The sequence below is a fragment of the Pongo abelii genome, chromosome 21, assembly GCF_028885655.2.
Source record: "Pongo abelii isolate AG06213 chromosome 21, NHGRI_mPonAbe1-v2.0_pri, whole genome shotgun sequence".
Classification (NCBI taxonomy): Eukaryota; Metazoa; Chordata; class Mammalia; order Primates; family Hominidae; genus Pongo; species Pongo abelii.
The window spans coordinates 35,495,248-35,514,634 of NC_072006.2; the positions used below are offsets into that span (position 1 = coordinate 35,495,248).

Here is a 19,387-nt window from a genome sequence, read left to right on the forward strand (position 1 = left end):
ATACATCCCAAGGCCTTTCTCACTTTTTCTGGTTAATACAGAATGTCCCATAAAGAAAGAATAAAAGGTCAGGTGCGGTGGGTCATGCTTGTAACTCCAGCACTTTGGGAGGCTGAGGCGGGTGGATCACTTGAGACCAGGAGTTCGAGACCAGCCTGGCCAACATGGTAAAACCCCATCTCTACTGAAAATACAAAAATTGGACGAGTATAGTGACGTGCGCCTGTAGTCCCAGCTACTCAGGTGGCTGAGGCATGAGCATCGCTTGAACACCGGAGGCAGAGGCTGCAGTGAGCTGAGATCGTACCACCGCACTCCAGCCTGGGCGACAGGGTGAGACTGTCTCAAAAAAAAAAAAGAAAAAACAATAAAAGTTGTTTATTTCTTTAAAATGAAAGATCAGTAACTTCAATGGCTATTATATTAACCACTTAGTGAAGGTACAACAAAAACTACACATCCTCATGTTAATTAACTGAAATTATAATAAATTAGTTAAACAACTACTTTTGTCACTTAACGTTTGCAAGTGTACTCAAGAAATCAAAATGGCTTCCCATTGCTTGACATTTGCTTTCCAAATACCTCACATTTCAACCCTATATCCCTACAAAGAGAAATAATTCAACATACTTTCCTTACCTAAAAATACTACAAGAGGCTAAAAGGCATTTAGAATTTTTTAGATCTTGAAGAAGAGTGTTACACTTCCAACATGTATTTAACTTATAAATCAGTTTCTATCCTGTGGCATAGCTTCAGTCTAAGTACATCATAGTTATATTAACTCCGTATTGCTTCATCTTGTCAAGTCAGACAGAGATTTTGTTGCATCAAGGCTCTTAGTCAAGATGTCTTCTTCATTTGAATTAAGTAGAAGTTCTCCAAAACTACATGGTATCATGGTCAATCTTTGTTCCACTGGAGGAAACTTAATTAGTGGTGAAAGAGACTTTTCTTTCACCAAGGGACATGTGTAAAGGTGGTTTTGCATATTCAGTGTGCACATCATGAATGTCCAAATAGTTAAGCATTTCATCTGTTTGCACATTTTGGGGAGTAGGGCTCAATTCTGGTTTGTGTCTTTCAAGTGTTTCTAGATTAGACAGGTAAGATTCTTCCCTTTTCTTGGAAAGAGATTTCTTCAGAGCCTCATGTCTACTGCAAACAGCCTAAAGATTGAAGTCTCATTCTGGAGTAGTCTGTCCATCTACCATAACATCTCCTAGAAAAATGCCACTGTCCACAGGACTATTTGGCTCTAGTTTAAACTGGACTCTAAACTACTGGAACTTTTAACACTTAGGGGACCATCTTCCTCCGGAAAAGCTTCATGCCAAAAGTAAATACGCTAAAATCAATATCCTTACAACTCTTAGAACTAATTCCACTTGATATCTGAAAAGGGTTCCATAATATAGTTTTATTCATGGAAGGTTTGTTACAAGAAGCCTGTGAATGGTCCAATATTTTCATATACTCCTCTTTACTGCTACCCAACACATCTATCCCACTGCTGACAGCAGGGGAGAATGTCTTTTTGGCTAGTTTCTGAAAGCTTGGTTGGTAAAGCTGTACATTCCAAATCTTGCTTGCAAATTATTATTATTATTTTATTTTATTTTTTTTTTTTGAGACGGAGTCTCGCTCTGTCGCCCAGGCTGGAGTGCAGCTGCGCGATCTCGGCTCACTGCAAGCTCCGCCTCCTGGGTTCACACCATTCTCCTGCCTCAACAGGCGCCCACCACCATCCCCGGCTAATTTTTTGTATTTTTAGTAGAGATGGGGTTTAACCGTGTTAGCCAGGATGGTCTCGATCTCCTGACCTCGTGATCCACCCGCCTCGGCCTCCCAAAGTGCTAGGATTACAGGCGTGAGCCACCGCGCCCGGCGCAAATTATTTTCTTACTCAACAAATCAGACTGATTTTGTGTTGGTGGTTCACCTATATGATTGATCACCACATATTTCTGAGGCACACACTTGCATTCTCATTTCAGTCAAATGAGACTGGCCCAAATCTCATACAGTGGTTTAAGAGAAAACCGACTATGCTAAATTCTCTTTGATTATACAAATCAGGTAATGATCCCAGCAATACTTCTCTGTGCTCAGTATCCATTTGAATTGGTTCTGTAGTTCTGTTTTCTTCCATTTCAATAGTTTTTCTCCATGAGCTCCTAATTTCCATTGTCAAGTTTTCTGAGTATGGGAAATCTGGTTCCTTGTTAAGAAGAGGTTAGAACCTACAGAGTCAATTAGTTCCCCTAAATTTACTTGTTTTCTTTCACAGAGTTGTGGTGAACCAAATAAAACTGCTCCAGCAACCTCTTCTAGCAGATGATCTTGCTTTTTTTGAACTGATCACTTTTTTTTAGCTGGCAGAGACCCTCCAAATGCACTACTCTCTGTTCTTTGCAACATCTGATAATGGAGAATCTTCCACTTCAAAATCTGGTATTTTCTTAGAAATTGTTTTATTTTTCTCTTTGGGAGTTCTCATCTTCCTGTCCTTTTCAAGTGGTGTAACATTGTTTCTATCTCATGATGAAGTTGACTGCAACAAGAAAGAGAGGCAGGGCTGTTGGCTAGATCATGTACAGTTCCCAAGGTATCATTGTCTCCTCTGCAACCATTTTCTTGGTTATGTTGCTCAGGTGTATCTAAGGCCAAAATCTGATACAGCGGTTTCTAAGACAAACCAGACAATGATAAATTCTCTTTGATTAAGCAACACAGGTAATGATTCTGGCAATACCAGTGAAGCAGGACACTGAAAAAGAATACTATTTGCATGCATTTCTGAGGCAAGACCAAATGAAAGGGGGGACATAGGTGGTAAAAGATCCACAACTGGAGTTCAACCTTTAATTAGAGTAAAGGAAGACAGACCAAGAAATTCTTTCCACTTTCTATGCCATTCCCCTTGCTTTTCAACAATAGAATGTCTTATAGTTGTGAGATCCTTTTATTCTATAGCTTATATGCTTCAGATCTGATTATCTTTCCCTCTGAAATTCGGTATCTTTTTCCAGGTAGTGAAGGTCTATTGTCAATCATGCTTGGTCAGCCTGACTTTCCTATTTCATTACTTTCAAGGCTTCATTATATAACAGAATAACTGTTAAGAGTTTCCATTTTCCAGACTCATAAACATTTCCTATGTGCAACTGACACATTTGTCTCTCAATTTTGTCAAGAGTCAACTAATAGCATTAGTTCCATCTAAAGCACATCGGTTAGACTAAGGACTGAACTAACAACTTTTCTTTTTCCAGAAACATGAGTGTTTCATTCACTGATGTTCACAAAGGCCCAACTTTTTGAGTTTTTTCTTCTATACTACTTTGGTCACCATAGGGTTCCATTTTTTTTAATTTGGTTTTGCAGTTCTATACATCCAGATCTCAAATTTCAGACATACTTAACTAATAATTGTACATTTTCCTGAGATTTTGGGGTAATACAATCTGCTCTTTGCAAAATTTGTAAACATTTGTTACATGTTAAATGGCATCTGGCATTGCATTTGTGCAAACTTTGTGATTTCACATTAAATGTCTGCAAAACAAAGAATTTTTAGAATTGGTTTTCATATATTTTATTACAACAAATCTTGCAAGATGTTACATCAGATGAATAAACAGAACCGCTAGGAGAAATAAATAGTGAACAACAATTTGAGGAACGCTTCCACATTCAGCAGAAATCCTTGTTAACCATTCACAGCAATGTTTCCTGAATATCGTATCACTTTCTTGGTCAAATGGAGGCCAACAAAATTTAAAAACTTCTTTGGTGAGAGACTGGTCCAGCATTTGAAACAAAAAATAAGAAACTATATGAAAGCCATCACGGTTCGGCTTATCAAACATGTTCACTCCAAGGTGCTTATTTGACACCCTTTGCAGGCCATGGTCAAACCCGGGCCTGGCTCAAAGCTGAGCACCTGCCGATACATTCAGAGATGCTTGCTTTGGAAAGAGGTGATCCAGGCCAAGGTCATCCTCATGATTGGCACGGTGACTGCAAAGAAAAAAAGCACAAGCCCTAGCGACTCTTAGGGTCCTCAGGATCCCTCCCCTATGGGCAGCCTGAGGTCTCGGAGGTCCCTTCTTTGCCACACTGCCTGCATCTCTCTCGCTGGAGCCATTTCACCTCAAAGGGCTGTACCATCTCCAGAAAATGGAGCCTGTCATGGGAATGTGGCCGCAGCTGCCTACTCGAAGCCTACAATATGTTCTTAACTAAACAGTGATTAAAGGACAATGTAATTTAAGCTTAAAAGTTCTAATGTTTAAAACATAACTATCTTGTCAAGCACATTTTTGGACAATGTATATAATCCTTTGGTATAACTACCTTCATTTGGGTAATCTGAAGAACAAATTAATTTATATCCATGAGAATACATAGTTTTTTTTAAAAATGAAGATAATGTGGTAACGATAGACTTCACTTTCTGCATCTCTCCAAATTTTATTTAAAAGTGTCAAGATAAATAAAGATTTACAAGTGCCATAATATTAAATTGTTCTAAAGCTCCTAAATGATGGATTTTAGAAAACATAAGTTAATTTTAAAGGACAATGAAATTACAGTTTATAACAATTTTACAGCGAAACAGGAACATTATAAAACTAGGCCCAGCTGGTTTAAGTGATGAATAAACTCTACATAGATAGAATACTGTCTGAAGTTTATAAGAACCAAATTTATATGCACTATACGTTTAAATTATGGCTCAATTTAATTGAAGATCTATGTTTTTATTTATATGTTTAAATATTATCATAATTAATAAAAACATCCAATTTACAAATTAAGTGTAAGGAATTTAGGTATTTAACTGTTTTGTAAAATAATAAATTAAAAGTCTTAAACTAAAAATCTCATGTTTGTATTTTTATTTCCCACTGAGGCAAATTCAGAGAGAACAAATATAGACTTCTTTTAATCCAAACTTTATCAAAAAATAAAAATGTTTCCCCTGCTTGGGAGTATTAATGGGAACTGGATATAACTATAAAATCTCTCCCTCAACTAAATAATATTAAAAGCTTTGTGGAAAGGTTTTATAACCCTTTTTATGATTACTCATTAAGCCTAAAGTTAATTTGCATATCTTTTATTCTTCATATTGTACGTGGAAGGAACATTAAGGTCATTTAACTAAAATTAGATTTTGCCTTTTCTCATCCAAAAACATTTTTAAGTGAAAGTATTTATATCAGAAAACAAGAACACCATTAAAATTATTTTTAAGATCTTTGTGATTTTAACAGGGTTCTTTATACATTTTTTATTTATATATTTTATGTTATTCCTAAGAGTATAATATTCCTTTTGACCAAAAGGTTTTAAACAATTCAGTACTTCAATTTCTTCATTTGCAAATAATCTTTTGAAGTACAAACCTATTATAAGATTCAGTCCTCCAAAGACGTATTTAATTTTCTTAATGTATTTGCACACCTTACAAGGTTTAATTGATGGCTCAACTCCTCAAGCACTTGCCACTTTCTCCCAGGCTGGAGAGTTTTTTTATTGAAGTGCTAACAAATTTAAGGCACTTGGAATTTGGGTTTGATTTAAAATTGTTTTCCCTGAAAGTTAATAAAACCTTTACACCCTTTCCAATAACCTCCATAGACAGGCTCACCTATCTAATGTAGAGATACGTTTTAAAGGAAACCTCTTTCTCTCCTCAGTCATATCACATCCACACCAACATTCAAGGGTCACATGGCTTCTGCAACTGTCATCTATTTAGGCAGTATCAGAAAGCATCAGAAAAATGAACATGTTGGTAGGATTAGAGAAACCTCTTGGATTCTCACTCCCTGTTTCTCAATTTGTACGGGCTCGCACATAGGAAAAAGTCTCACAATTGTGCCCATCCCGCCCCACCCCCCACCCTCCTACACCTCCCGCACCCAGGAACTGACTCAGCACAAGAAGACATCTTCCATTCCCTGTGATTTCATCTCTGACCTGACCACCAATCAGCACTTCCGACTCACTGGTTTCCCCCACCCACCAAGTTGTCCTTAAAAATTCTGATCCCCAAATGCTGGGGAGACTGATTTGAGTAATAAAAAAAAATCCAGTCTCCCCCCAAAGAAAAAAAAGTCTCACAATCAAACAACAGAAGAAACTATAGATTTTTGGTCCATCTGTAAATTGCATAGCAACCCCTTAACTTCCAAAGAAAAGGATGAAAAATGAAATTCTATTAAGAAAAGAAAACACTTACCCAGCTGCTTTGAGCATCCTGTGAATTAAAACTTGAACTCGCCGGGCACAGTGGCTCATGCCTGTATTCCCAGCACTTTGGGAGGCCAAGGCGGGTGGATCACCCGAGGTCAGGAGTTCGAAACCAGCCTGACCAACGTGACGAACCTTGTCTCTACTAAAAATACAAAAATTAGCCAGACGTGGTGGCAGGCACCTGTAATTCCAGCTATTTGGGGGGGCTGAGGCAGGAGAATCACTTGAACCGGGGAGGTGGAGGTTGCAGTGAGCCAAGATCGTGGCATTGCACTCCACGGCCTAGGCGACAAGAGTAAAACTCCATCTCAAAAAAAAAAAGAAAACTTGACCTCCAGGGAGCAGCAGTTCTCCAACACTGAAGACAAGCAATATTCCAAGTTAAAGGTTTTTGTCTCTGGGATCTTTTGTACACAAATCCTGGTTCCCAAACAGTCAAGGCACAACCTCACTCATTTGCCCGGAAGCAGATTAAATCTACACTAATTAACAATGAGAGGAGGTGGAGCAATATGGCTGAATAGAACCCTCCAACAATTGTTCCCCCCCCCCAACCCAGCCCACTCACAGGAACACCAAATTGAACAACTAACCATGCAAGAAACTACTTTCATAAGAACCAAAAATCAAGTGAGTGATCACAGTACCTGGTTTTAACATCATGTCAAGGAAAGAGGCACAGAAGAGGGTAGGAAAGACAGCCTTGAATTACCGACACCACTCCTCTCTCATCCTCTGGCAGCAGCTGCATGGTGCAGAGAATCTGTGTGCTTGGGGGAAAGGGGGCGCAGTGATTGTGGGACTTTGCATTGGAACTCAGTGCTGCCCTATCACAGCAGAAAGCGAGATGAAGTGGGATTCAGATGGCACCCATGGAGGGAGCATTTGGACCACCCCTAGCCAGAGACAAATCACCCATCCCAACAGTCAGAACCTGAGTTCCACCTAGCCCCACCACCACAGGTTAAAGCACTCTGATGTCCTAAATAAGCTTGAAAGGCAGTCTAGACCACAAGGACTGCAATTCCTGGCTAAGTCTTGGTGCTGTGCTGGGCTCAGAGCCAGCGGACTTGGGAGGCATGCGACCTAGGGAGATACCAGCTGAGGTAGCCAAGGGAGTGCTCACATCACTCCTCCAACCCCAGGCAGTGCAGCTCTGAGAGAGACTTCTTTCTGCCTCAGGCAAGAAGAGGGGAGAGTAAAGGGGACTTTGTCTTGCAACTTGGATACAAGCTCAACCACCGTAGAAGAGAGCACCAAGCAAAGCTCCCAGGCCCCCATTCTAGGACCTAGTTCCTGGACAACATTTCTAAACACACTTTGGGCCAGAAGAGAATCCACTGCCTTAAAGGGAAGGACTCAGTTCTAACAAGATTAATTACCTGCCGAATAAAGAGCCCTTGGGCCTTGAATAAACAACACGGGTACCCAGGCAGTACTCGCCACAGGCCTTGCATGAGACCCAGGGCTGTACTGGCTTCAGGTATGACCCAGCACATTCCAGCTGTGGTGGCCATGGGGAGGGACTTCTTCTGCTTGAGGGAAGAGTAAAGGGGACTTTGTCTTGCAGCTTGGGCACCAGCTTGCCCACAGTGGGGTGGAGTACCAAGCAGGCTCCTGGGGACCCTGATTCCAGGCCTTGGATTCTGGGCAGCATTTCTAGTCCCACCTTCGGCCAGAGGCAAGCTCACTGCCCTGAAGGGAGAGATCTAGGCCTGGAAGCATTCACCACAAGCTGACTGAAGGGCACTTGAGCTTTGCGTGAACATCAGCAGTAGCCAGACACTACTTGCCATGGCCCTGGGACAGTGTTGGCCATGGGGAGACCCTCCTTCTGCGTGAGGAAAGGAGAGGGAAGAGTGGGAAGGAGTTTGCCTTGTGGCTTCGGTGCCAGCTCAGCTGCAGTAGAGCACAGCACCAAGAAGGTTCCCAACTCCACGCCCTGGTTCCCAAGTGGCATTTCTGAACCTGCCCTGGGGCAGAGGGGAGCTCACTGCCCTGAAGGAAAGGACACAAGCCTTGCTGGATTTGCCATTTGCTGACTGAAAAGCCCTTGGGCCTTGAGTAAACGTCAGTAGTAGCAAGGCCATGAGCACCACAGGCCTTGAGTGAGACCCAGTGCTGTGCTGGCTTCATGTCTGACCCAGCATAGTCCCAGTAGTAGTAACCACAGGAGTGTCTGTGTCACCCCTCCCCCAGCTCCAGGCAGTTCACCACAGAGAGAGAGACTCTGTTTCGTTGGGGGATAGTAAGGGAAGAGAACAAGAGGCTCTGCCTGGTATTCCAAGGAATTCTTCTAGCTCTTATCCAAGTGAAAGTTAGTATGAAAAGGCTACATAATTATACGTGATTTGGAAAAGGCAAAGGCTATAGAGCAGTAAAAAGACCAGGGGTTTCCAGGAACTTGGGGGGAGGAAGGAGGGTGAGATGAAGGAAATTTAGGGGATGGTAAAACCATATTGTATGACACCGTCATGGTGAATACATGATATTATGCATTATGAAAACCCATAGAACTTTATAGCCCAAAGTATGCAAAATAGTTATGCACATTTTAAAAACTGTTTAGGAGGTCAGGGAGTCCCAGGATAGAAGGCAGACCATGACAAAAGACTCTTACTGGGTTACAAATGTGAGAAGTAATCACACTGAAAGGAGTTGGGAGGGTAAGAGCTGACCTGACTAACTTGGGAAATGAACAGGGTCTCTAAGACTAAAGGCAAAAAGGACTGCACATAAGCATCATATACTAGTTAATAAAGTTACTTTCCCTGGGGATGTGAGTTAACGTACACATATATATTTCTTTGTTCTGTCAGCTTAGAGAGTCTAGAAGCAATGACACCCCTGTAGCAATAGGAATATCTAGTGTCCAGAACTTGGTTTCTAATAGCATTCTCTAGTAAAAGAAACAGGCTTCCTTGGAGAAATGACTGACTCTAGCACTTGGGCAAGAAATATGCAAGATGAACCTGAAGAAGAATTTTAATCTAAGGGAACATGTGGCACCATGACAAAGCTGTGTGTTAGGCACTGAGGAAGGAGCTGAGGTATGAATGAAACCCTTTCCCTGAAGGCAATGGGAATTCATTCATGAAGAAGGGGGATAGACCTGTTTAAAGAGAGTGGCCATGTTTCTGTTCCGCAAACTCACTGAGGTCATTTCCACCTCATGGTATTGGTTCTTGAGATTTTCACTCCCTGAAAGTCACTTTTTCTGGATTTTCCTGTGGATAGGAACTGTAAGATCTTCTACCAAGAACCAGCACCAACTCGTCAACCATGAGGAAGAAGAACCTGCAGCTCTAGTCGAGCCTTCAGAGGACTAACATCTAACTGCAACCTCATAAGAGACCCACAGCCAAAAGCACCCAGCCAAGCCACTCCTGAATTCCTGACCCACAGAAATTGTTAGAGATAATGGATTCATATCATCATTTTAAGCCACTAAGATATTGGGGTTGGTTATAATACAGCAATAGATAATTAAATGTTTGTCATGCCCCAGGTATCAGCAGCCTCAGCATAGTAAGACTAAAGGAGGAGGTGCTCCCTGGCTGTTCACTCCCATAACTTTGATAGAGGAATTGGGCTACGGGGGAGTAATCTTTAGCATCTGCACACAAGATAGAGGTGAACTCAACATCAATACCCTTTTGCTTAGGAACTTATGCTTGGGAACTCATCTTTGCCTGCATAATCTAACAAACAAAACAATAGTATCTTTGGTCATATACTGAGCCTTTAATGTGATGAATCCTCACAATAAGGTAGATATTTTTATCTTTCTTTTCCAGAATGGTGGCTCATCCAAGAAAAAAAATTGACACAATGTTATGCAATGGTTAAATGACAGCTGCTCTTGACTCTTCAGAGGCCAGACCAGGACAATGAGCAGAGAAGGGAATTATGTCTAGAGGGAAAAGGAATCCAATAGAGAGCAAGAAGTTGAAAATACAAAGGGATGAGAAGTGATTAATGGAACAAAGACCCAGAGGAAGCAACAGATAATGGTGTCAAGAGGCTCAGGGGAAATATTGCCTTGGACAAAGAGAGGATAGTCTCTTTTAAAGAAGATGAGTGTTTTGCAGAAAGTATATCATAATGGTTAAGACCAAAAACTCTGATGTCAGACGGACTTGGATCTGAATGCTGGCTCTGTCACTTATTAATGAAGGTGCAGTTGTGGTCATTCACCTGTTTAGATGCCCAAAATCTGCACCGACTTATCGTCAGGTAATTGCTTGTCACATGAGACAAAGTGAAAGAGCACATCTTCTCTGAAGACAGGAAGGCCACAATTTTGCTTCTAGGGTAAAGGCATGTGACCCCCAGTTTTTTCTGCTCAAGATCCTAACTCCAGGATTAAGTCACCCACCACGGCCCATGTGTCCTCACCAATGGTTATGGAGTTATGATCCTGTGGTTGGCAGCCGCACCAAAAGGCAGTTCCTCAAAGGGTCATGAAGTACAGACAAAAGCAGTTTACTCCCACTACATCCTCTTTCAAGAGAAACTAATAGAATCAGATGAAAATTTAAATTTTTAACATAACACAGACTTTCCAGGAAATAGAAATAAAGCACAAAAAAGCACATAACTTAAAGCATTATGGTCAGTTTAAAATCGCATTAAAAGAAATAAAAGATGGTCAGAGTAGTAACAAATTGGTGGTCTAAAAGATGAAATGGAAGAGATATTTCACAGTGGAAAACAAGATACAATGAAATGAAAATTGTTTGCTGGGGTAATGCTTCCTGCACATTCCTCATGCTTTCATGAGAAAACCTGCTACACTCTCAAAGAGAGAAAAGTATTTTAAAGAACACTTTCATGCCACCTCTATAAATAACAAGCTCAAGAATTAGAAAGAAAAAAGTAGAAGTTACAATTAGAAACATAATAGGAGAAAATTTCTCAGAACTGAAGGAAAACATGAGTTTTTAGATTGAGAGGATTCACCAAGTCCCAGGGATATCCATGAGAAAAAGCACATATCTAGAAACAAATTTTTTTTGAACAAAAATTATATTTCCAGGATAAAAAGGCAATATCAGAAGCTTCTAGGCAAAAGATACAAGATACCAACAAAGGAAAGAGAATCAAACTAACATCAGACTTCTCCTCTGCAGTTCTGGAAGAAACACAGTACAGTGGCCAGCCACAATGGCTCATGCCTGTAATTCCAACACTTTAGGAGGTCAAGGCAGGAAGATTGCTTGAGGCCAGGAGTTCAAGACCAGCCTTGGCAACATAGAATTGTATGCACCATAAAATAAAGCAACGAAATAAGTATGTAATGTAAAAACTACTAAAAATATAAGAACTTGTTTAAATGCTTAATCACATGGGGATTTTAATATAGTTCTCTGAGTATTTTACCCTGCAAGTAAATAGAAAATAAGAATATTTACATTGATTAAGGGAGTGAAAAGCTTAATTTAATAGAGGACTTTGTCCCATATCATATGAAAAACCAAGTTCTTTGGCAAAAAGAAATCATTACTAAATTCCCAAAACCAAAGATTATCAGTCTCTTGTTTCTGACCATAGTCCATTAAGGCCAGAAATCAGTCACAAACAAAAGTGACCAAAGGAAATAAACCACCTGGAAATTTATTCAGAAAAATAACATTAAGCCCCTCTTCTCAAGCTTTATTAGTTCTTCTGTGGCCAAACAGGCATGTAAGTATATGGTTATATGACTCCTTTCCACAGGGGCTGATAGAGGGTGAAAATGAACCCTAAGAGAAACAAGACTGAGGTGGATCCTGGGTGACAGCTGGATGCAAAGTTTGCTCTGTGTGTTGGACATTCATAGAAGTGACTACTCTTTCCAGGATGCCCGTGTCAGAAGCAGCATTCCCATGACCCTTCACCTACCCTGGGAAGGGGGCATTTCAGGCCCTGTTATAAGCATCCTTTCCCCAACTCTCCTGCCTGCTAGTCACTCTTCCTCTGTTGACCTCAGTGCTCCCATCTGTAAAATAAGGAAGTCTGACCTATTTTATTTCAAAGATGCTGATGTTATGCATTGTCTAAAAATGGGTTTACTACGATGTGTTTAACAGATTTAAGATTTTTTAATGTGTTGAAAATATGTGTATCAGAAAAGAATATTAAAATATTAATATTATTAAAAGAATACTAAAATATTCTTTTCTGAGCCCCCTAAGTTTAAGCCCCTGGCTCTGGAAACAAGGAGTTTTCAGTTGGTTCTGATGCAGTGTGACAAGTGTTAGGATAGAATGGGAGGAGCTATGAGCAGAGATCCTAACACTCCCATAGGAAGGTAAACTTCCTGGTTTATGGATCCTCTCTGTATATACTTCCATGACAGTTTTACCTTTTCTTCCATTCTTCTGCCTCCCCTCAGTGTATCTAGAACAGAGCTCTGAGTGGGGAATAATCAATTAATGCTACTGGCCAAAGGACCAATGTCCCTTTATACCTCTCTTTGCATCATTACCTATGACTCATGCCCTGGACCCCGCCCCATGGAAGCAAATAAAAACCTGAGTCCAGAGCCCCATTGCAGGATGTTCTCAACTCCTGGATCTGCCACATCCTTCTCAAAGACCATGAAATTCTTGCTACTGGCTCTTACTGTATTTTTGGTCCTGTTCCAGATGTTCCCAGGTAAACGGAACCAAGGAAGAAGGGAAAAAGAGCTAGCATGGGGAACTGTCCGTGGAAGGCTTAATATCTTTTCCTTCATTGAGATAGGGCTTTTAGGGATGGTTGAAACAGGCTTGAATTTATCAGAATGCTTTCCTCCTAGGACAAACCTAAGGCCCCATATTGGGAATGTGCATCTGGCCAGGATCCCTGGAACCATAAAGTAGGGCACGGTGTCTTACGAGAAGTCCCTTTCATACTCAGCTATAACCTCAGCATCCCAAATTGCACATGGTGCTTTGCTCCAATGTCCCAATGACCCAACTGAGGGGCTGCCTGACTTCAACTGTCTTTCTAATCTCTACCAAATCATGAGTCCTGAGGCCTTTCTTGGACATTAAGTTCTATTATCACTTCATATAAAGCTCCTGTACTCCTATTCTGGGATAAAAGTATCTGCAGAGCAGCTATGTGGACGAAAAGTACAGGCCCTTCTGCTCCTTTCCAACCATAAAAGTCTGTGGTTTTTGTTAATGATTTCCAGTAAGATTTCACAAACAAATGGCCAGAGTTTTGAAACTACTGCTTATGAAGGCCTGAATAATTTTTAGACGAGGTACCATTCTCCTCTTCTGTCTGACATTTAAAACCTTTTTTCTATGCATATATAAATCCACATAAATATATATGTACCTGTACTTCTTTTTTAACCAAAAAAGGTAATTATACTTTGCTCTAAAATTTTTTAAATTCAGCAATATATTCTAAACATCTTCCTTGTCAGCACATAAAATTTTGCCTCATTGCTTCTGGAAATTACATGTTATTCCATCATATGGATAGATCCTAATTTATACATCTAATCTCTATTGAGTGTAAAATGAAATCTTTCCAGATCTTTGATAAAACAAACAAAACTGCCACTGACCTTTTGCATATATACACACACACACACACACACACACACACACATATATATACGTGTATATATATATATATTTTTTTTTTTTTTGAGACGGAGTCTCGCTCTGTCGCCCAGGCTGGAGTGCAGTGGCGCGATCCTGGCTCACTGCAATCTCCGCCTCCTGGGTTCACGCCATTCTCCTGCCTCAGCCTCCCGAATAGCTGGGACTGCAGGTGCCCACCACCATGCCAGCTAATTTTTTGTATTTTTAGTAGAGACGGGGTTTCACCATGTTAGCCAGGATGGTCTTGAATTCCTGACCTCGTGATCCACCCGCCTCGGCCTCCCAAAGTGCTGGGATTACAGGCATGAGCCACCGTGCCCGGCCTTGCACATATATTTTTATATACTTGGGTAAAAATGCCTAAACAAGTTCCTAGAAGTCAATTTGCTAGGTTGGGTAAGTGTATTATTTTGTTTTTCATGAGCACCTTTTCTAAGTCTCCTTGGGTCATACATGGCTGGATGAAATCACTTGCCTTCTAGGACAAAAAAGTAAAAGCTTTAGAAAACTCAAATGAACTTTTTCATGCAAACCTAGAAAAATCTGGGTTGTGGCAACTTCTCAACTGTAACACTGGTGTGAAAGAAAAACTAAATACTTTAAATAGTGAAGAAAATGAACTTTTAACCTAGAACTTTATATCCATCTACACTGCTGTTTAAATATAGGAGCATAATAAAAAATATTCTCAAGCGTAGGAGGACTCAGAATGCTTGCCCACATAAAGACTGGAGGAAAAACTCAAATAAAAAGAGAAGCAAATACAGAAGGATGTTGTAAATGATATATGAAAGGTCAGAATTACCAATTACTTGTACTTTTCTAGTTGACTTTAAAATTAGACTAGAAAGAGAGAAAGAATGTATCCGATAATTGCCCATAAACTTTAGATAATCACCACGGTTAAGGAAGGGGATGAGCAAAGCTCAGTGGAGAGAAAGCCAAGGAATATGAGAGCATTGCTAAAGTACTTGCCTTGGTAAGAGGTAAGATATAATTATTGGTAAGTTTTAAATATCAATAAAGGTAGATTATTATGGACATGGGCTTTATAAGATTGCTTGTAGAATAAGAATAAAAATGAAATGAATACATTTTATACCAACTAAAGGAAACTTTATCCATCTAATTGAAAATAGCAAGCAAGCAAAAGAACCTACAATAAATGGAAAATATAGAATAAGGTAGCAGAAATAAGTTCTAATATAATTTTACTTACAATAAGTGTAAGTGGGTTAAACTCATCAAATAAAGGCTTACACTCTCAAATGAGACAAAGAAATCTCAAATAGCATGTTGTCTAAATGGCACAGATACACGTGCCACGCTAGGCAAATATAACCTAAAAGAAAGCTGGAGTCACCTGCACAACATGGTGAAACCCCCACTCTACAAAAGAAAAAAAAAATACAAAAATTAGCCAGGCATGGTAGTGCATGCCTATAGTCCGAGCTACTCAGGAGGATTAGGTGACAGGATCACCTATTACAGGAGGATGTTGCAGTGAGCTGGGAGGGATTGTACCACTGCACTCCAGCCTGGGCAACAGAGTGAGACCCTGTCTCAAAAAAAAAAGAAAGAAAGAAAACTGGAGTGGCAATCTTAATAAGTGACAGAGAAGAATTCACAGCAAAATGTATAATAAATGACAAAGAGATGGTTTATATACTGATAAAGAAATATTTGAGGTTGAGCACAGTGACTCACACCTGTAATCCCAGCACTTTGGGAAGCCCAGACGGGAGGATGACATGAAGCCTGAAGTTGGAGGCCAGCCTGGGCAACATAGTAAGACCCCCATCTCTACAAAAAAAGTTTTAATTAGCTGGCCATGGTGGTGCATACCTATAGTCCTAGCTACTTGGGAAGCTGAGGCAAGAGCTCAGGAGGTCAGGGCTACAGCGAGTGAGCCATGATCATGCTACCACTACACTCCAGCCTGGGCAATAGAATGAGACCCTGTCTCTAAAAGATGATTATTATTATTGTTTGTTATTATTGAGCTACAAGAACATATTAGCAACTATAATTTCAGCTTTCAAATTTACAAAACAAATGACAGCACTTCATGGATAAGTCAACAATAGTATTTAGAGATCTTCAACTCAAATGTTAACACTTGATTGAGAACAACACATTGAAGGTCTGGCCAATACAGTCAATAAGCTTGAATTTATTGAATATATATTTATATCTGGACATTTCTGTGTTCAACAGAGAGTAAACATTCTTTTGAGCACATATAAAAATTTGCAAAAATGTCCCACATTTTAGACCACAAAGAAAACTTCATTAAAGAATAGCATGCCAAAAAAAAAGAACAGCATACAAGTTGTATTCCCCTACATAATCAATAAAATTAGAAATTAACAATAAAAGAATAGCAAAGAACTCATATTTAGAAACTAACACATTAGTCTACAGACATACCACCCTAAATGCAACAATCTTGTCTGATCTCGGAAGCTAAGCAGGGTCAGGCCTTGTTGGGACTTGGATGGGAGAAACTAACACATTAGTAAATAAACTTTGCCCTACATAAGAAATCACATTTACTAACAAGCAAGTCACATGGATGAACCAAGAACAAAATGGTGAGGTAGACCCCCTGACTGTAATAAGAGGGCATCATAAAGTTACACAGCAAAGGGCATGGATCCCAGGAGGGATAAAAAATTGGAGCCTTTTTTACAGTCAGCCTACTACATGGTATTAGAAGTCAGGACAGCATTACCTCGGAGGGGAAGAGGAACATTAACGACTGGAAGAGGTCATGAAGAGGTTTTCTAATCCTTGTTACCTGAGTAGTTTTTTCTAAGATGATTCATCCAGCTGTATACCAATAATTAGTGTACATTTCTGGAAGTATGTTCTACTTCCATTTAAACTTAACTTTTAAAACTCGTGCATAGATTTGTTACATATAGTGTCTAGATGTGTACTTTACATAATGTTATCCAGATTTCCTTCAGCTGTTCTTCTTCTATCCTTTTTTTCAGCATTCAAGCTGATTCTTCTATATCCTTTGGTCATTTAGCATGATGTGGTATCACTGAAGTTATACAGGGTAGTAAATTTCAGCCATTGTTAGTTAAGCACTGAATCCAGTTCCTAAAGGGTTCCCAAAAATCCTTTGGGAACTATTAAGATTAATAATACAACATCAAAGCATGATAAAATGGACAATGATATCAGATGCATTTCCCAACTTATTTTTCTTTTTTAATTAAAGTATGTGGCATTAGAAAAACTATTCAGATTCATTGAGCAATCAACAGCCAGATTTTGTTGTTGGATATCTAAGTGATGGTGGTTCTAAAAGTAAAAATTGTCAATTGCCTGTACTGTATCCCAGGAGACTTGGTAAATTCTATGACTTACCTATACGTTTTCTGTAAAATGACCAAATGCCTTTTACAAGCATTTCTCAAAAATAAAAGAAAGCAGATTTCCATCCACCTTGGGGATGTTACATCTTTAAACTAAATGATCCTAAAATTAATATGGAACCATGAAAGACCTTGAATAGCAAAAGCAATCTTCAGCAAAAAGAACAAAGCTGATCACATCACACTACCTGACTTCAAAACTTACTACAAAGTTATAGCAACCAAAACAACATAGTTTTGGCATCAAAACAGACACATAGACCAGCAGAACAAAATAGAAAACCTAGAAATAAATTCACACATCTACAGCTAACTGATTTTAAACTAAGGTGCCAGGTACACACAATGGGGAAAGGATAGCCTCTTCAAGAAGTGGTGCTGGGAAAACTGGATATCCACATGCAGAAGGATGAAACCAGACTCTTTTTTCTAACCATATACAAGTATTAATTCAAAATGGATTAAAGTCTTAAACATAAGACCCAAAACTACGGGAAAAAACATGGGGGAAAAGCTCCACAATATTGGTCTAGGCAAGGATTTTTTGTATAAAACCTCAAAAGCACAGGCAACAAAAGCTTGTCTAATTGCATATAGACAAATGGGATTACATTAAACCAAAAAGCTTCTGCATAGCAAAGAAAACAACTAACAGAGCAAAGAGACAACCTACAGAATGGAGAATGTATTTATAAACCACACATCTGAAAAGGGACTAACATTCAAAATATGTAAGGAACTCAACAACAACAACAACAAAAAACCCAATTTTAAAATGGACAAAAAACCTGAATAGATATCTCTCAAAATAAGACATACAAATGGCCAACAGATATATGAAAAAAAAATGCTCAACATCACTAAGCATAAGGGTAATGCAGGTCAAAACTACGAGATATCACCTCACTCCATTCAGAATGACTACTGTCAAAAAACCAAAAGATAACAAGTGTTGGTGAGGATATGGTGAAAAGGCAACACTCACATACTGCTAGTGAGGATGTAAATTAGTACAGACATTATGGAAAACGGTTTGGAGGTTCCTCAAAAAATTAAGAATATAATTATTATATGATCCAGCAATCCCACTACTGAGTATATATCCAAAGGAAATGAAATCAGTGTGTCAAAGAGATATGTGCACTCATGTTTGTTACGGCACTATTCACAATAGCCAAGACATAGAATCAACCTCAGTGTCCATCAGCAAATGAATGAATAAAGAAAATGTGACATATATACACAATGGAATATTATCCAGCCATTAAAAAAAAATGAAATCTTGTCATTTGCAGCAACGTGAATGAACCTGGAAGACACTATGTTAAGTGAAATAAGCCAGGCACAGAAAAAGAAATACCATATGATTGCACTCATATGTGGACTCTAAAAAGTTGTTCTTATAGAAGTAGAGAGTGGAATAGTAGCTACCAGAGGATGGGGAAGGTGGAACAAAGGGAAGAAGGTGAGAAACTGGTCAATAAGTATAAAACTACTGTTAGACAGGAAGAATAAGTTCTGGTGGTCTATTGCAGAGTAATATGACCAGAGTTGACAATAATATATTGTATATTTCAAACTAGATAGAAGAGAGGTGTTTGGATATTCTCATCACAAATCGATGATAAATGTTTAAGATAATGGATATGCTAATTTCCCTAATTTTATCATTATACAATTTATACATATATTGAAACATCACATTGTATTCCATAAATATGTACAATTATTAAGTGTTAATTATAAACTTAAAAAATAGTTGTCGCCTCTTAAGAATTTATTAGTGTGTGGATATTCTGGCTAAGATATAAACTTTTCTATAGTATAGTGGTTCTCAGTGTGGTTCTCCCGACCACCAGCATCAGCATCACCTGGAAACCTGTTAAAAGTGCAAATTTTTAAGCCCATTGCAGATCTACTGAATCAGAAACTCTGAGGGCGGGCCCAGCAACCTGTTTTAGCAAGCCCCTGGGGGAGACTGTGGTGTATGCTTAATTGTGAGAACGAGCAAATAATCTACTACAACTATGGTTCTGAGATCTCTAGTTAAAACACCGATTTTCTTCCATTTGCTGCCTCATGGAGCAATTGTTTTTTAAAACACTTTGTTGAAATATGATTGATATTCAAAAGCTGTACATA

The 19,387-nt window shown here is 39.3% G+C and overlaps 1 pseudogene; it reads right to left on the reverse strand.

Moving 5' to 3' along the window:
- Positions 1–799: 799 nt before the first annotated feature.
- LOC100433158 (HAUS augmin-like complex subunit 6) lies at positions 800–4,006 on the reverse strand (annotated as a pseudogene).
- Positions 4,007–19,387: the final 15,381 nt, after the last annotated feature.